This window comes from Perca flavescens, chromosome 15, assembly GCF_004354835.1.
Source record: "Perca flavescens isolate YP-PL-M2 chromosome 15, PFLA_1.0, whole genome shotgun sequence".
Lineage (NCBI taxonomy): Eukaryota > Metazoa > Chordata > Actinopteri > Perciformes > Percidae > Perca > Perca flavescens.
The window spans coordinates 29,014,590-29,030,868 of NC_041345.1; the positions used below are offsets into that span (position 1 = coordinate 29,014,590).

Genomic DNA, 16,279 nt, shown 5'->3' on the forward strand with positions numbered 1-16,279 from the left:
TTGTTTACTAAATGCGAGGGCGAGTGTCTTTGACTATCACAGTGTGGGATATGTCAATGATTGGCAAACAACACAGATTTTGATGCACTATTTTTGGTGTGCAGTATTAGATAAAAAAAAAAAAAAAAAAAAAAAAACACCTGTTAACTTATAGTATATGAAATGTCCATTGTTTTTTTATTGTTCCTATTACCCTTCCAAGTTTGAACTTAATTTGCTCTAGAAATGAAGCAAAATACATGATCACTGAACTGAATTTATTTTTCAAAAGGACATAAATGTATGAAAGTGTGTGTGTCTCTATGTGTATTGGTAGGTAGGTCCTATACCTTTAATTTCTGTAGCCTATACGTCAGACACACAAATCAGAGTGAATGAAAAAAAAAAAAAACGTGCCATCATTTCAATATATGAACCAAAATCTCGGAGGATCACGTGATCACGCAGCTGCTGCCGGTTTGTCGGGAGGAGTGCTATGCTGCTGCTGTGCATTTGCGTTAACGTGCAGCTGAACAGGCCTACTGAATAAAGTAGCCGGTGAGTGTGTGTGTATATATATATATATATAGCCTACTGTATATACAGTATGTGCGAAAGTGATCAAAATGATATGAGAAAAAATAATAAAAAATAGCCTGCTATAGGCTTTCCCAGAAAGTGTCAGGAGGAGCAAGATCTTTTTTTTGTGATTAACATTTATTTATAATTTTTTTTTTTTAAACAACATACAAAAAACATCGGCCTTAGATTCCGTGGGGTATGCAGGGGACACGGGGTTAGGGTTATTATTTTCTATACACAAAGACATTTGCAACATAAATTGTTGCATAAAAATTCACAAGAAGGCAGGAAATTAAGTGTTTGACGCTCACATTTTATTTTTTTTACCCCCGTTATAAAAAAATACTCTGTTACAAGTAAAAGTCCTGCATTGAAAATGGTACTTAAGTAAAAGTATGTTACGTGTTATCACCAGGAAAATGTACTTAAAGTAGGCTATTAAAAATAAAAGTAGGCTACTCAATGGAAACAAATCGTATCCTATGATGTATCCCGGTCCAAAAGCTCCTGGACCTGATCACAGGTCCATATAGGACATGGAGTCATTGGCCGTCCTCTGTCTTACTTTTCCAACAGTTTGGTGTGTCTTTCAGACCCATTCTAAACACACATTCAAGCAATGGTACGTGTGCAAACCTGTTAGACATATAGGCGAACTTTATTAAAAACGTGTTTAAATGCCTAGCTCTGCCAGTTTGCTGACAGGTCTCCCATGTGTCTGGATAATATCCTGATCTGAACATCAATAATATCAAACAATAGGCTATTTAACATTGACCGCTATAATTGTGATCCATATCTGGGTTTTTTTCTTCTTTTTTTCCCCAAGTTTTCAAAAATCGACTTTCTGCGTCACATTGAACGTGGACTGACCCGTCATGATATTATTTCATGTGATCCACACTTGATGCGAAGGGCAGTCCGTCTGGAAGTCATTTTTTATTTATTTATTCAAAAGGGAAAGACATGTTTGCATGAGAGACTGTAGGACTGGATCACAGTGTCCAATGCCATTGGTTATTATTATTATTATTGTAATTGTTGTGAAATGACCCTAAAGTTAACAGGTGGCCATTTAATCCTATACGGATTCAATGTATTCCATCAAACTGCGTGCACGTGGCGGGAACGCGCATTATAATTGAAATGAATTTGCCCACCCGCGCGTCTTTAACGGTCCGATTAAAGGCTTTGAAGTGTGCCGCCGCGCGGGACCCGGGTGCGGACTACAGTGAATTCATGTCCGCGTGCCGGTGCACGCAGCGTTTGTTCGGTATCGACGCTGGTTATTGATAAACAATCATTCGCCTATTCGATGCCCGGGCTCGTATCGGGGCCTCTGCGGGTATAAGCCCCGGTTCTTCTTCACCGGCAGGCTGGTTCGTTGACACAGCACCGAGGCCGCCACAGCACCGAGGCCGCGACAGCACCGGGGGCCGACACACAGCACCGGGGGTGACACACAGCACCGGGCCGCCCGCTGGGCTCATGCGACGGTAAGAACCTCCATACTGAGTGCGTTCATTAGTAACAGCTGTGTCAGCGACGCTAGCAGCCGGAAACGTTTTTTTTTTTTTTTTTCAGTCGCTTTGCTTCCCACGAATGAAAACCGATGGAAGTTTATAGAAGTAGGCTAGGCCTAAAAAAAAATTAAGTTCTGTCATAATTATGATATAGGCATACTCATTAATAGGCTACATAAATAAAAATGACTTTTGAAGACCTCAGCTTCAAACTAAAAGTTTGTAGTACTTTGTCACTAGCCTAGCCTACTTGTTGTTGCGCCTCAGCAGGCCTCCTAGCTGAGGGCCCCGGCCGCCTCGGCCTCCCCCTGCCATGCCGGACCGCAGGCCCAGGGTGTAGTGCCCCGCCTTGCCCGGTTGGTGGCGGTGGTGGCCCGGACTGGAAGAGACGAGGAGCATTGAGGTGAATTTTACTGTAGGCTATTCTTTTTACTCTACAGCCTCTAACCGCAACCAGAGTGAACAGCTTGGGTCATTTTAGGCATCATTAACAAAGGTTAAAAAGCGTCCTTAAAAAGAAACAAGGCTAAGTGAACTAATAAAAGACGATAAAAGATGCAGGCCTATTTATAACAGATTTCTAGGATTATGTGTCTTTCTTTTTCTTTCTTTAAATTGAATCGATTTAAAACAAAAGACGAAAAAACAAACGGTCGCTTCGTGTTTACAACTCTTCTCTGAAATTATTCCCAATCTCTTTTTTTTTTTCAGCGCAATATGAAGTTTTTTTTTAAAGTAGACATGTTCTCCTGTCATCGCGGGGATTTTTTATTTTTTATTTTTGTTTCTTCCCCCCCCACACACACACACACACACACACACCACCAACACCCTCACTCCTCCCCCTTCTCTCCATTTTGTGTGCTTTGTGAAAGCAACGCAGGTCTTCTCGCTGTCCGCCACATGAGGGATATTGGACTATTATTTTGATCCAGCTCGTGGCCGGTGAGTCCGATTCACAAACGGTTAAACTCCCTGAAATTGTGAGGTGTGTGTGTTTTTTTTTTAATTCGTTCATCCAATCCTGAGCGGCCGTAATGCGAACACGCAGCGAACTGGATTCACAAATTAGAAATAGAAAGAAAAACACACGAGGGAACACATTTTCATATTTTTAATTCAGTGTTCAAATGTCCGGATTAATTTCCCTTCATTTAAAGCTAACGCGTGTTTGGCTGTAATTCACATGTAGGCTAATAGCTGTTAATTACATATGTATAAGGGAGTCTCATTTGATACTAGTCCATGTGAGAAATGATTCTTACTGATATTTGGGAGTTGTTTTTGTGTTGGATCTTTGAGGAAACTGTGACGTGACTGTGGCTACACAATCTTTTGTTTTGGTTTATTTTCTTCTCGTGAAATTGTGCTTCTTTCTGGATCACAGTTTCAACATGAACAACCCTATATTTTTACATCATTTATAGCTTTACAGCTATTTTCTGCTAACAGAAGAAACGTGTGCACAGGTTGATCATTGTGAGTACTGTGATGAAAAGTGAGCTCAAATGAAAACTGCTTTCTTCATTACAGGAGATGGTTTTGTTGTGTTACAATAAAAGTGAGGAAAGCAAAGTATTTCCCTTTCATGCCACTTTATACTTGTACTTGTCTATCATTGATACCTTTTTGCATTTTTCCGATTCTACTTTTGTACTTTAACTTAAGTAACATTTACAATGTAGGACTGGCATAGTTTTTACTAAGTAACAGATCAGAATACTCTGGTTTTAATAAAAATACATGTAAACACATTTCTATCCTCCATGGTGGCGTGTGGCCGTTTATGAACAGCTTATTAATGAAGCATACAATTCAATGTTTTTTCAATTCCACATCTATTATTTAATGTCTGTTACCTCTGCTTCAGTCTCCAGCGCATCCTGTTTCCGTGATGTCAGCACAGGAATTGCAGCCAATGTGCAATAAGATTCAAGATTAGATTCAACTTTATTGTCATTGCGCAGAGAACAAGTACAAAGACAACGAAATGCAGTTTGCGTCCAATCAGAAGTGCAACAAAAAAAAAGCAGAAAAGTGCAATGCGATATACAAGTATAGACAGGTGGTGCATAGACAGGACAATAATTATATTGCAGTGTTATAAGAGCAGAATAAATATGGCTATGTAATATGAACAATGTATGAACAACATGTACAGATATGTGCAATGTAGTAGCAGTGACTACTAGTAGTAAGCATAATATAGATATAGATATATGCAGTGTATTAACAGAATATATAATAAGAAAAACAGAATAAATATGGATATTCTGTATGAACCATATAGACAGATATGTACAGAATGTACAGCTATGTGCACTGTGGTAACATTATAAGAGTAATAAGAATAAGTGTATTCCATTGGAAGTTAGAAAAGCTATTTCATTCAAAGTGAGATGTGAATTAAAATGGTTTGAGTCACATAGCTTGAACTCAAGATGTTTCCAGTATTCTTTTAATTGAAACAGTTTTTTTTATTCCACCCTGTCCAGCTTGTCTCTGGAATATTCTACGTGACTTCCCAATCATTTTGTACACATTTCTCCACAGTTCAGCCAGGGAATTTAAGATTGGAATTTAAACCAAATGGCTGTGGACTGGGACAATTTAGGCCTCAAATGCTGCATTTGTAGCAATTGGATCAAATGAAAAATAATGTGGCTTTTGAGGCTCAGAGGAAAATCTGGGCCTGGCGAGGCAAATCATTGAGTGTCAGTCCATATTCATGACATATTGAACAAACAAACACTTAAATACCACATAAATAAATAAATAACGAAGGCCTCATTTGAACATGAATACCGTTTTGTATTTTTCTCTTTTGTTTAAGCATGGAAGTTCATTCTTGAGTATAAAATTGTTTGACAAAAATATCCCTTTTTTTCTGGGCCTTTTACAGCATCAAGAAGAAGCCTGTGTGATATAGTTGACAGCTCAGGAAAAAAACAAGTAAGTGGACCTTGAGTTTGGGTTGTTTGTTGTTTTTAAGTCAGCGTTTGGGGGTTTAAATTCTCTTGTTCATATGATGATGTGTTTATAGGATTTCACACCCAGGTGAAATGCCCGTGGTATGAATATGTAGCCTGTAGGTTGGAGAACATTTCAAACAGTTCATCAAGGTCCATTCACCACTTCATCACCTCGGAATAACTGCAACAGCACAAACAAACTTGTTCATTTTTTTATTTTTATTTAAATGACAGTGAAACATGACTCGCTCTTCCTTCAGCCCCAACAGTAAGGATCTGCTGAGATGCCTGAAGGGAAAATATGTTTATGTTCAAATATGTCAAAAATGTTGTCAAGCCTTCCTCCACTTAAAGAAATTTATGAATGCAGTATACTTCAGTACATGTCAGAGAGGACTTGTAGGAATCTAAAATGAACGAAAAACAAATCCCTGCATATAAATCCCGGCTTAGTATCAGGTGTTTTTTAAACAAACGAGGCAACAGTCCCAACGACATAGGGAAAAAAAGAATCCGTTTATGACATATCCAGAAGCACTTCTCTGTATTGTTTCTAATGCGCAGTGTCCTTTTGTTTTGGGGGCATATTCAGTAACGAACACATCTGATGATTCCCATTACAACAGCATAAATACAAGCTCCGTACTATGAAACTAATACTATGAAAAGTAAATCTAGGTTACATTCCTGCAATCGTTTCCTGTTTTTACATCATGTACAGCAGGGGTGTCCAACTCACTTTCACTAAGGGCCCCACTGGCAAATAAGAATCACATCAAGAGCCAGACATGTGTAGTTTGTTGCCATGCTTTTATTTAATCGAACAAGTCAAATATCTTTGACTGTATTATTGCATGGCGCTTTTGACATTTGTCGCATATTTTTTAGCTGTTTTTTTTTTTTTTTTTTTTTTTTACTTTTTTGACGCTTTTAAAATAAATTGTCACTTTTCACGACATTTGTCTCCTTTTTTGTTGCTTTTTCTGACTTTTGTCGCATTTTTGTTTACGTAAAGCCCCAGAAAAACTCAGCAAAATAAACGTTTCTTAGCCATTATAGAATTCAGCAAATAAAGCAAAACCAAAGATTCCATTTTTCAAAAGCAGCTACCACACAGTCGACTCACAGCAACTGGTTTCACAGCCTGTATGTGAAAACTCTCTGGTTCTGGGGGGGGGATTTCGGAGTCTCAGAGTCTGCAAATCTGCCAAATTCTGCTTTGAGTGTCACGTGATAACAGTTTGAAAAACGGTTTCCCGTCTTTTTGGTTTGGTGCACAACTAGGCGGGCCACAATTTATTGGGAACCTAAATTGCGGGCCGGTTCCAAATCTGCGAGGGGGCTGGATTTGGCCCGCGGGCCTTGAGTTTTGACACGTGATTTTAGAGGAATCAACTGAAATGGGCAGCCCCCCTCACTCTCCCATCTTTCCATTTAATGCATGTAAAGGTCCTGGGCGTGTGTGTGTGTATTTCGAGGGCCTGTGTGTGTTGTGTGTAACTGTAACAACAGAGTGTAAAAAATGTAATTTCCCCATGCAGCATTCTTCTTCTTCTTCTTAAAGCATAAAGCAATGAGTTGGGGCTGCCATCCCTTTCAGTTGATCGTAGGCTACATTTCATGTCTTTCAACACACTTTAACTTTTGTTAACTTTTGTGTTGTCCTCTGTCAAATCTGACCCATTTTCAAAGTTTTTTTTAAATCAGAAATATGGGTTTATTTCAACTTTCTCTCAAGTGGCCAAAATAACTTGGATGCATCTGCGCAGGTAAAATTCATGATTACTTCCATTAAATTTTGGGTGTTTTATTCAATTTTATAGCATTTGAGAAAAAAATATAAAATGAAATGGTTCTAAAACAGTATCCTGACTAAACTTTGACATAAACCAGTCTGTGGTTCAGTCAACACCCTAACTAATCCTGACTAACTATTAATCAAAAATAATGCCTAATTCCAGCTTTTTTTTTTTATAACTCAAAAATGAGGTATAATGCAATTTAGATTAGGTGTATGAATAAAATAAAAATAAAAAGTGTCGGGAAAAGCACCCCCCAAAAATGTTGATTTAAAATTTTGACCCGGGAGGACCACCCAATGTTTAAGGCGAGAAATTATCCCAGAGGTTATTAAAGTCCGCTGAGAAGTTATTCCCACCTTTACCTTGTTGTTATATGCTGTTCTCTTTCAGATATTAGGTATTTAAATGTTTTCATCGAGACATGTTGATATCAAGTCGGAGTTTAGTCAACTTCCGTTTGGTTTAAATGACAGAGGGTCAGCGATATGGGATGCTTTGCCAAAGCTAACACTTGTACAATTTAACCCTTGTGTTGTCTTCGTCGACCATGAAACTTTGTGGGTTTTTTGGGTCGAAATGTCAACATTCTGTTGTTCTTTTTCTACACTTTTCTTGATGATTTTTTTGTTACTTTTTTGTTAATTTTTTTAACAAGTCTTTTGTTGCTTTTTCCGTTTTTTTTAACAAGTTTTTGTCACCTTTGTCGATGTTTTTGATGTATTTTTGTATTGTTGCTTTTTTCAACATTTACATTTTTTTTTCAACATTCTTTTGTCGTAGTTCTGATATAGAAAGTTTTTGTAAACGGTTCAGATTTGACCCGAGGACAACAGGATGATTAGGAAAGCTGTTAAAGGTTTGTTTTTGTCTGTGCAATGTTCTCCCTATGGGATGTCTTGTAAACAATCCATGTAACTCCTAATATTATTTTACCTTTCATATTTATTCTTTTGATTTGATATTGTGTGTAATTTAGTTTGGGCTGTTTTTTCTTCTCTTTCTTCTCATTTCTTATCTGTATTTTAGTTTCTCTCCATTTTAATTGGAGTATGCGTTGGAGAGTGCCCAGATTAAGCCTCAGAGTTGTTTTTTTGCAATATTCTTTTTTTTAAGATTTTTTTTTGGCTTTTTAGGCCTTTATTTCCACAGGACAGCTGAAGACATGAAAGGGGGAGAGAGAGGGGGAATGACAAGCAGCAAAGGGCCGCAGGTCGGAGTCGAACCCGCGGCCGCTGCGTCGAGGAGTAAACCTCTATATATGGGCGCCTGCTCTACCAACTGAGGTATCCCGGCCACTCTCCATCACATCTTTTATTGATTATGTGTATATTAATCTGTAGTATTTGTATAAGTGTAAACCAATAACTAAACTAAACTAGTTTTTCCCTCCCCATGTAGATCCTGGTCAAGAGCCAAAGCATGTCACCGACGCTGACGTCATCTTCTTCATGGTCCCGTGGTTGAACCAACAACTGCTCTGGAAGTATAAAAAAAAAAAAAAAAAAGGTACGTGGAAATTGAAGATTTCCAATGGAGTTCATTTCTGACCTTGGAAAACTCAAAATCCGTTAGTAGCCGTTCTGGAGCTTTCAGTCATGTCACATGAACTTCATCAAATGGAGATGTAGGGCAGTTGTCATTGTCCATTAATTGGTTGAGTATTTTCTCGATTAATCGATTAGTTGTTTGATCTATAAAATATCAGAAAATGGTGAAAAGTGTGGATCAGTGTTTCCCAAAGCCTGAGATGACGTCCTCAAATGTCTTTTTTTGTCCACAACTCAAAGATATTCACTTTACTGTCACAGACGAGAGAAGACACTAGAAAATATTCACATTTAACAAGCTGACATCAGAGAAATGTTTTTTTTTTTTCATAAAAAATGACTCAAACAGATTCATCGATTATCAAAATACTTGCCGATTCATTTATTGGTTGACAACTAATTGATTAATCGATTAATCTTTGCAGCTTTATGTAGATGTTTGAATTGACCTAATGATTATCGTATGTGATGGAATGGCTGTGTGTACGCTGGGATTTCCACATGTACATTTTGAGGACAGACTGTAAGTAGACCAACAGGTCACACAGCTCCACGTTGTACACTGTATGCTTGAGGGCACATTGCAGACGGGAAGAACACCGAGTCAGGAACTAGCAGTTTGTTTCTGCACACTGACGTCCTGTTTTTCTTCTTCTGCAAATACTCTTTGAGTGCATGCCAACAACACACCTGAACAGCAGACAGGAGGAGATGACTGACATGAAACTTGTTCTCTTTTCACATTAGACACAGCCGGAGAAGAGAGGAAGAAATGGAACAATGATTCACTTCACACTTCATTAAAGTGAAGATATGTAGGTGATGTAAAAATGCAGACCTCTAGCTTACCCAGGATGCAGATGTGGCCCATGAATATACTGTAGGGTCTAAAAATCATACAATATTTGTCTAAGTAGCCTTTTTATAAAATCGCAAAGATGCCAGTAAATAAGCAGATCTGTGAACTTTGGGCCTCCTGTACTAAAAAAAAAATTCTGTGGTTTGTCGTAACGTATGAAAAGTAGGGGTTTCTTTGTGACTAGGAGTGCCATTGTCCTGCCTCAGCAGCGTCTTCGAGGGATCTTTATTTCTGCAGGAAGACATCAAAGTTCCCCAGGAGGTTTCCTACCTGCCGGCTGTGGAAGGGGAACACCGGGCCTGAGAGAGCCACAGAGGTAACGCAAAAAAAAAAACAACGCCTCGCCACTACTACTACTAGTACTACTTCCCTCTCCTTACACTTTAGACACCATCAACTAAAACTTTTTCTCCATCTATTGACAGGCTGCTGTGACCCCCAACCCTTACACTTCTGCCACGTACTGTACATGTATTCCTCATCTTGCAGGAACATTAAAGCTTAAAGGATAAGGTTAGTTATAGTTATATAAAAGACCAACACTGTTTTAGTTTGTCTCTCATTCAGTGCTGTAGTCTAGTTTTTTTGGTAGTGAGTATACTGTGATTTTTTTTATTTTTTTTCCCCTCCCAGCTTCATACTTGCCCATCCCAGAGCGGCCCATCCCAGAGCGACGCCCCATGCATATTTTGTAACGTTACTGCGTATATCATCAGCCTCATTTCCTGTAGTTTCTGTAACGCTGACGTTTGCTGCAGTAGCCTATCACTCGTTTGATATCTCCTATAGTCTCCAGTGATTCACATTAGTTCATTTCAGATTTTGCGCAGAGAATGACCGCCAAGCAACGTTGTTGTTGTTACTACAGTACGTGACTCGCAACACAGATGGTTTGAATTCATGAATGAAAGTGTGAAAGTTCTGTCCTAAAGCAATCATCGTTACGTATCCTTGGGCTTTTTGGAAGTGGGTATATGGAAATCCTTGACCTTTTCCTAGTGGGTATCACGTAGACTACACCACTGCTCTCCATACTAATAGCCCATTGGTTCCGATACAGACAATTGAAAAACCTCACAAATATAGTTTCTAAAGCTGGGCAAGTCGATTCAATTCCGACTCAAAGTCCCGAAACGATTACATTTTCAATTGGATGTCCAGTAGGTTAGGGAAATTGCAGTTACAATACCTATTTTGCTTGTATATAAAAGAGATTCTCAGAGGAACGTCTGATGTAAATTGTACAAGCGAGAAGCAACTCTCAAATATGTTTTTTCATAATGTACCAGGTTAAAGTTCACATTAAGAATTGACCCCAAAACATTTAGTTTAAAGCATTTTTCCAAGCATAAAATGGCATGTACTGAAAGATCAATTTTGAGATTTTATTAAATCTATTGTCTATTATTGTCGATATGACATCACCTTAAACAAAGATTGAATTTAGTTGGAGAATCGATTATTTTTAACCCAGCCCTAATACTTCCAGTTAAAAAAAAGGTTCAGTAATTTCCTAAAACAGCTGGACACCGTAGTTTTCCATTAAAGAAACAGGGAGGAAATAGTGCAGTTGTTGGGGACTATTTTCAGAGGCGGATTCTTCCTCATTTGGTGCTCTAGTGACTATTTGTGGCAGCAGGACGGTGTGTGTGGGATTGAGTCAAAATAAAGAACAGTGTGTGTGTTCATGGTAGTGAAGGAACGTGTCACCCAGTGCAACCGTGTGGCTCACTGGTGTGTCGTTACACACACACACAATACTTGTTGGCGGATACTGTACATTCACTGTTGGTTTGAGTCTGAACATGGGATTAGTTGAGACTTAGAAAATGACTTTACACTCTAAAGCTTAGTCTGTATGTAAATGTTGGAGGCTGACGGATGATGATGGATGCGTTCTCATTCCTCTGATCTTTCCATTAAAAGTTCCACATAACTGGAATGCTTTGCATGGCTTTTGGGCTTACACTACATGTCCCTGATGGCCCAGCTCTGGGAGAAATCACCATGTGATTTGGTTACGAGGCTAAACTGGCAGTAAATATACACACTGTTTCTCTGTCTGCTTCACAGGCCCCTTGGGCAGGTAAATGATCATTATTTGGAGTGTGATTCCATTTTTGAATATCTAGCTGGATGGCTAAATAGTATGTAGTGTTTACGGTCTGTTTCACAAAGAAGCTGTACACTGAAGCAGGCACTAGAGGAAATCTCAGTGAGATCTCTGTATTCAAATGTAACACCTCCAAGTATGTGTGAACTCAGAGGTGACAGTGGAAACTAGTTTTTTGAGTGCACTTTTTTTTTTGTGCTGAAGCCATAGGTGTAATTTGCACCAATGGTTAACTTTGTTTTTTGCGAAGTTGTTGTTGCTTGTTCGCGTTTTCCGACTTTTTTGCCGCTTTTTAGTTGCTCATTTTGGAGTTGTGGTCACTTTAAAATAATTTGACAATTTATTTCGACGTTTTTGTTGCCTGTTTCAAGGGTTGTTTTTGGACAATTTTTTCCAACGTTTTTGTCTCATTTCTGGAGGGTTTTTTCAAAGTTTTTATTGCGTCTTTCTAAGTTTTTGTCTCCTTATTCCAGTTTTTTTTTTTTCACAATCTTTTTGAGTTTTGATCACTTTTACCAACATTAGCCCCCCCCATGTTGAACTCAAAGTTACGCCTTGGCTCAAGCACTTCCGTTGGTTTGCAGCGCCACAGAAAGGTAGAGGGATGGTGATCATATTTAACAAGTTATAGCAGTAAAAGCATTATTACCTCATCATACAACATTTCAAAAGGGACAGCAAAGTCATTTGAGTAGTGTATTAGTACATACTTACAGTAATCTCAGGACGAGGACAGAGGACAAAAGAACACTCTAGAAAAGATGAACAGTGAGACATTTGCATTTCCTGAGTCAGTTTGTCTCCTCCTTCTGCATTCCCGCCTTATTCACCCAGTTTCTCCACAGCCTTTGACCTAATCACCTCCAAACAGAATGATTGCAAACGTTGTGCATTTCTGCAGTAACCATAATGAAATATATAGAAAGTGTTTACAATAAAATGAAATAATAATCATTCCAAACACTCTGCTTTCAGCTGAGAGAGAAGACGGACGATTTGATGTTGATGAGAACTTGTGTGGCCAAATGCAGCAGAGAGGGACCAACCCCCGCCACCCCCCCAGTACTAAACAGTGTGAGTGATTATACTATAGCCTACACACACATTACATATTATTGCAGCCCTGGAATTTCAGGAATTAGATTTGTTTCAGAGCCAGAGCTATGGATTATACTAACCTTAAAATTTCCACTATGAACGGACTTACTCATTGAAAGACTCACAGAATATGAATATCTTGGCATCTGGATTGACGAAAAACTCTCCTTCAAATTTCACATTGACAGTCTTGTGTGCCGCCTCGGACAAAGAAAGTTGTCTATTTCTACAGAAATACCGCAAAAGCATCTTTCCCATGTTCTGTAGGAAAAGGGCTGTTGAAGCCGTTATCATGTCCGTCTTGGAATACAGTGAAGTGATCGATAGACATGCATCATCTTCCACTCGAAAATCTCTGGACATGATATGAGGAAAATATGCGATAAAGTTGTTGAACATCGCGATGACGATATCACTTGCGATAAATAAACATTACAATGTATGCAGTTCTGCATTTTCTGCTGCTTTTAGTACCCTAATATAACAGACTGCTTGTTGAATTCAAAACAAAGGAAAGGAAATAATTTCTTACATTCTTTTATTGAACAAATTGAACATTGAATTGAATATAAAAGGCAGCACTAAAAAAAGTGACATTTTGAAGTGCAGAGTTCTGCTGATATTTTCTTTCAACTAACACAAAAAAAATCTCAGTGTTTATCGCGATATGTATATTGCGGCAGTTGATTTTGCGATGACGAATTAAAAAAAAAAAAAAAACTACGTATTGTGCAGCAGCACAGCCGATCACTCTGCCCTGTGATTGATAAGAGGTCATGCCTATAGTACACATCATTGTATTTCGTATGGTTGTGTGGTTTTCTCTCCAAGAGGGACGTGATACTCACTGGTATCTCTTTATAGGGCTGCACCATATGATCTCAAGTCTAAATCACGATTAATTGCACCTTTTACCTCGATAACGATAAATGTTATTCTAAATCATCTTTTCTGAAGCCAAAATGTTTCCAGACGACGGACACTAGTTTTTTGGGGGCACAAGTTGCTCAGTTGACTCGGACTCTGTGTTTGAGTTATCTTCCGTTATGCTTTTCATGCGGCTGACTGGTCCGGGCCAGTTTTTATTTTTAAGATTATTTTTGGGCTTTTCCACCTTTTAAATGGACAGGACAGGTGAGAAAGGAGAGAGAGAGGGGGGGGGGAAGACATGAGTCGAACCCTGGACCCCCGCGTTAAGGCATAAACCTCTAAACATATGTGCGCCTGCTCCACCCACCGAGCCAACCCCGCCACGGTAGAATGTTTTTAAGGAGAAAGTAGGCCTATCAACAGGAATCAATTATCGGAATGATAGTCTTGGGAGAAATAGGTCGATAACCGCTTCAGAATTTCGATGTTGCTAAATCTTCGATCAATCGTCCAGTCCTATCTCCTTATCTATAAGGCTCTTAATGGAAAACTACCACACTAACTTTCAGAACGTCGCGGTTACTCAGAGGGACCTTATCAGACTCGCTCTGCCGACAGGCTTTTGCTTCATATTCCACGAGCTCGCTTTGAACTTGGAAAAATTGCGTTTAACTTTAGTGCACCTGACTCCGTATCAGTGTCTGTCCTAACCGGCAGTGACAGATGGCGCCCACCAAGAGCCCGGGTCTGTCTGAGGTTTCGGCCCAAAAGGAAGCTTTTCCTCGCCACTCAACGTTTCTGCCTAAAAGGAAGTTTTTCCTCGCCACTGTTGCACCAAATGCTTGCTCGTGGGAAATTGCTGGGCCTTTGTAAATTATAGAGTGTGGTCTAGACCTGCTCTATCTGTAAAGTGTCTGGAGATAACTCTTGTTATGATTTGATACTATAAATAAAATTGAATTGAACTGAACAGGAACTGGAACAGATTTCAACACTTCCTTAAAATCAACTCACATGTGCTTTTTGGACAACTTAGACAATCGGATTTTAAACCTGCAAACTTCTACTTGTAATTTTTTTACATAATTGTACTTTCTTTTGCATCCTTATCATACAGTTTTTATTTTTTTTAAACAAGTAATTTTTCCAATTCAGAAAGTTTTTAATTGTCTTTTTTTCTCTTATTTCTGTTGTTTTGTATTTTTCTTTGTATTTTGACTTGCTGTCATTGAAACTGAGGGTCACCCCTCAATGATCTCTCGAGGATAAATAAAGGTTGAATGACAAAAAAATAAAGGATATTGAAGCATATCTGATTCATTCTTGTTACATAAACTTTAGTACAGTCCTAGGAAAAAGATGTTATTCTTATTTAAATACGGATTCATGTGCTAAAAGTTGATCATTTATTGTAATGCTCCCTGTTGTTAGTGTTTTTATCTCGGTGCTTTCTGAGTGAGAGGTGTTGCCAGTGTTTTTGGTCCACCGAGCTGATTTTGAAACATGTATGAAGTGTTTGAGGTGAGATTAACTGTTCGGCCAATATACATGTTGGTAACCCAGACTGTATGAAGAAGTTTTGAAAAAGTGGCTTCAGTATTGACTCGTGCTTGTTACCAATTGAAGAAAACTGCGAGCGTTACTCATTTTCAAGCAATCACGTCAAACCTTTTTAAATTTGCCACTTGTCCTTGTCCTGGTTAGTTGGACAAAACAAGACATTTTAATAAAACACTTCTTCAGTGTGTGCAGTTGTGATGGCAAGCTTTCAGTTTTCTTTAGTTGGAGCTTAAAAGAAACCGTCTCCTCATCATTTAGCAACAACATTAAAATGCTAACCTTTAATATCATAGTACAACACTCACACGGCCATAGTTCATCTTATTTTTATTAAAATGTTTATTTGTATCATACAGTAGGACTATGCAAAGCGTGTCTGAGGACTTTGAAAAGCGCTATGTAAATCTGATTTATTATTATTATTATTATTATTATTATTATTATTATTATTATTATTAGGTATATAGTATAGGTCTACATTACTTGTACTTTAACTTTTGATACCTTAGGTAACTTTTGCTAATATGCATTTTTTTTGTGACATTTTCAATGCACTACATATAATGCAGTGTTTTTTGCAGCCCTGGAAACGGGGAACATTAGGATGAAAAAACAAGAGTGCCGTAAGTCTTAATAAGCAATGTTCACTGGTCTCAGAGCACCTGAATATGTTCTTCCGTCCCTGAATTTAACATCTTAGAGCTTGAGTGCACAACTGTGACTTAATGACTACTGTATTCATTCCAAGTAACTGCTGCAGTGGGGGTGGGGGGTCTTGGGACATTATTATTATTTATCACTGGAAAGCACATGGAATCCATGTAATGATCAACAGAGATCTGTGAGCATAAAGGACATTTTGTAGATTTATTTGGAGAATTCCCATTTGGACATTCTTAATACAATTTGTACAAACATTTTGAGGGGAAAAAAACTTAACTCAACCAATGTTTTTACAATTTTGAAATGTATGCGACTCAAATACAAATGTATAGTTTTGTACAAGATCATAAAAAAAGAAAAACACAGAATATGTTCAAACCTTAAGATTAAATAGCTAGATGCAAAATTCCTGGTTTTAGTTTCCAATCTTAAATCCCAGTTCACGTTTATGGAAAAAGTAAAGAAAAAAAAAAGGTCACTCACTTTCTTCAAAATAGGTTGCATCCTATGTGGTTATTGACCCTTGGAAATCAGCCTGTGACCTCACCAACTCGCCTGTGACCTGTGTGTGTGTGGGTGGGTATTCAGAGAAAGAAAGAGAGAAAGGGGGGTTGGGAAAAGGGGTTTGAGCCATCTCAGGACAGGGGGAAAAAAAAACTTCATGTGTGTGTTCTCAGAGAGCTGGGGTAGAAGAGGCAGGAGTGGGGATAA

General features: G+C 38.5%; 2 long non-coding RNA genes across 3 annotated transcripts; both read left to right on the forward strand.

The window, feature by feature from the left end:
- The first annotated feature begins 1,756 nt into the window (after positions 1 to 1,756).
- On the forward strand, positions 1,757 to 8,014 carry LOC114569926 (uncharacterized). 2 transcript variants are annotated; one of them, XR_003694438.1, is made up of 3 exons: positions 1,757 to 2,057; positions 4,987 to 5,036; positions 7,992 to 8,007. It is a non-coding gene; the product is annotated as an uncharacterized LOC114569926 (long non-coding RNA). The 2 variants fall into 2 exon arrangements; XR_003694439.1 differs by lacking the exon at positions 1,757 to 2,057 and adding an exon at positions 2,953 to 3,029 and having other exon boundaries at positions 7,992 to 8,014.
- A 1,444-nt stretch (positions 8,015 to 9,458) lies between these two features.
- Positions 9,459 to 12,438, forward strand: LOC114569924 (uncharacterized). The gene is made up of 3 exons (XR_003694437.1): positions 9,459 to 9,580; positions 9,690 to 9,777; positions 12,353 to 12,438. It is a non-coding gene; the product is annotated as an uncharacterized LOC114569924 (long non-coding RNA).
- The last annotated feature ends 3,841 nt before the right edge of the window (positions 12,439 to 16,279 follow it).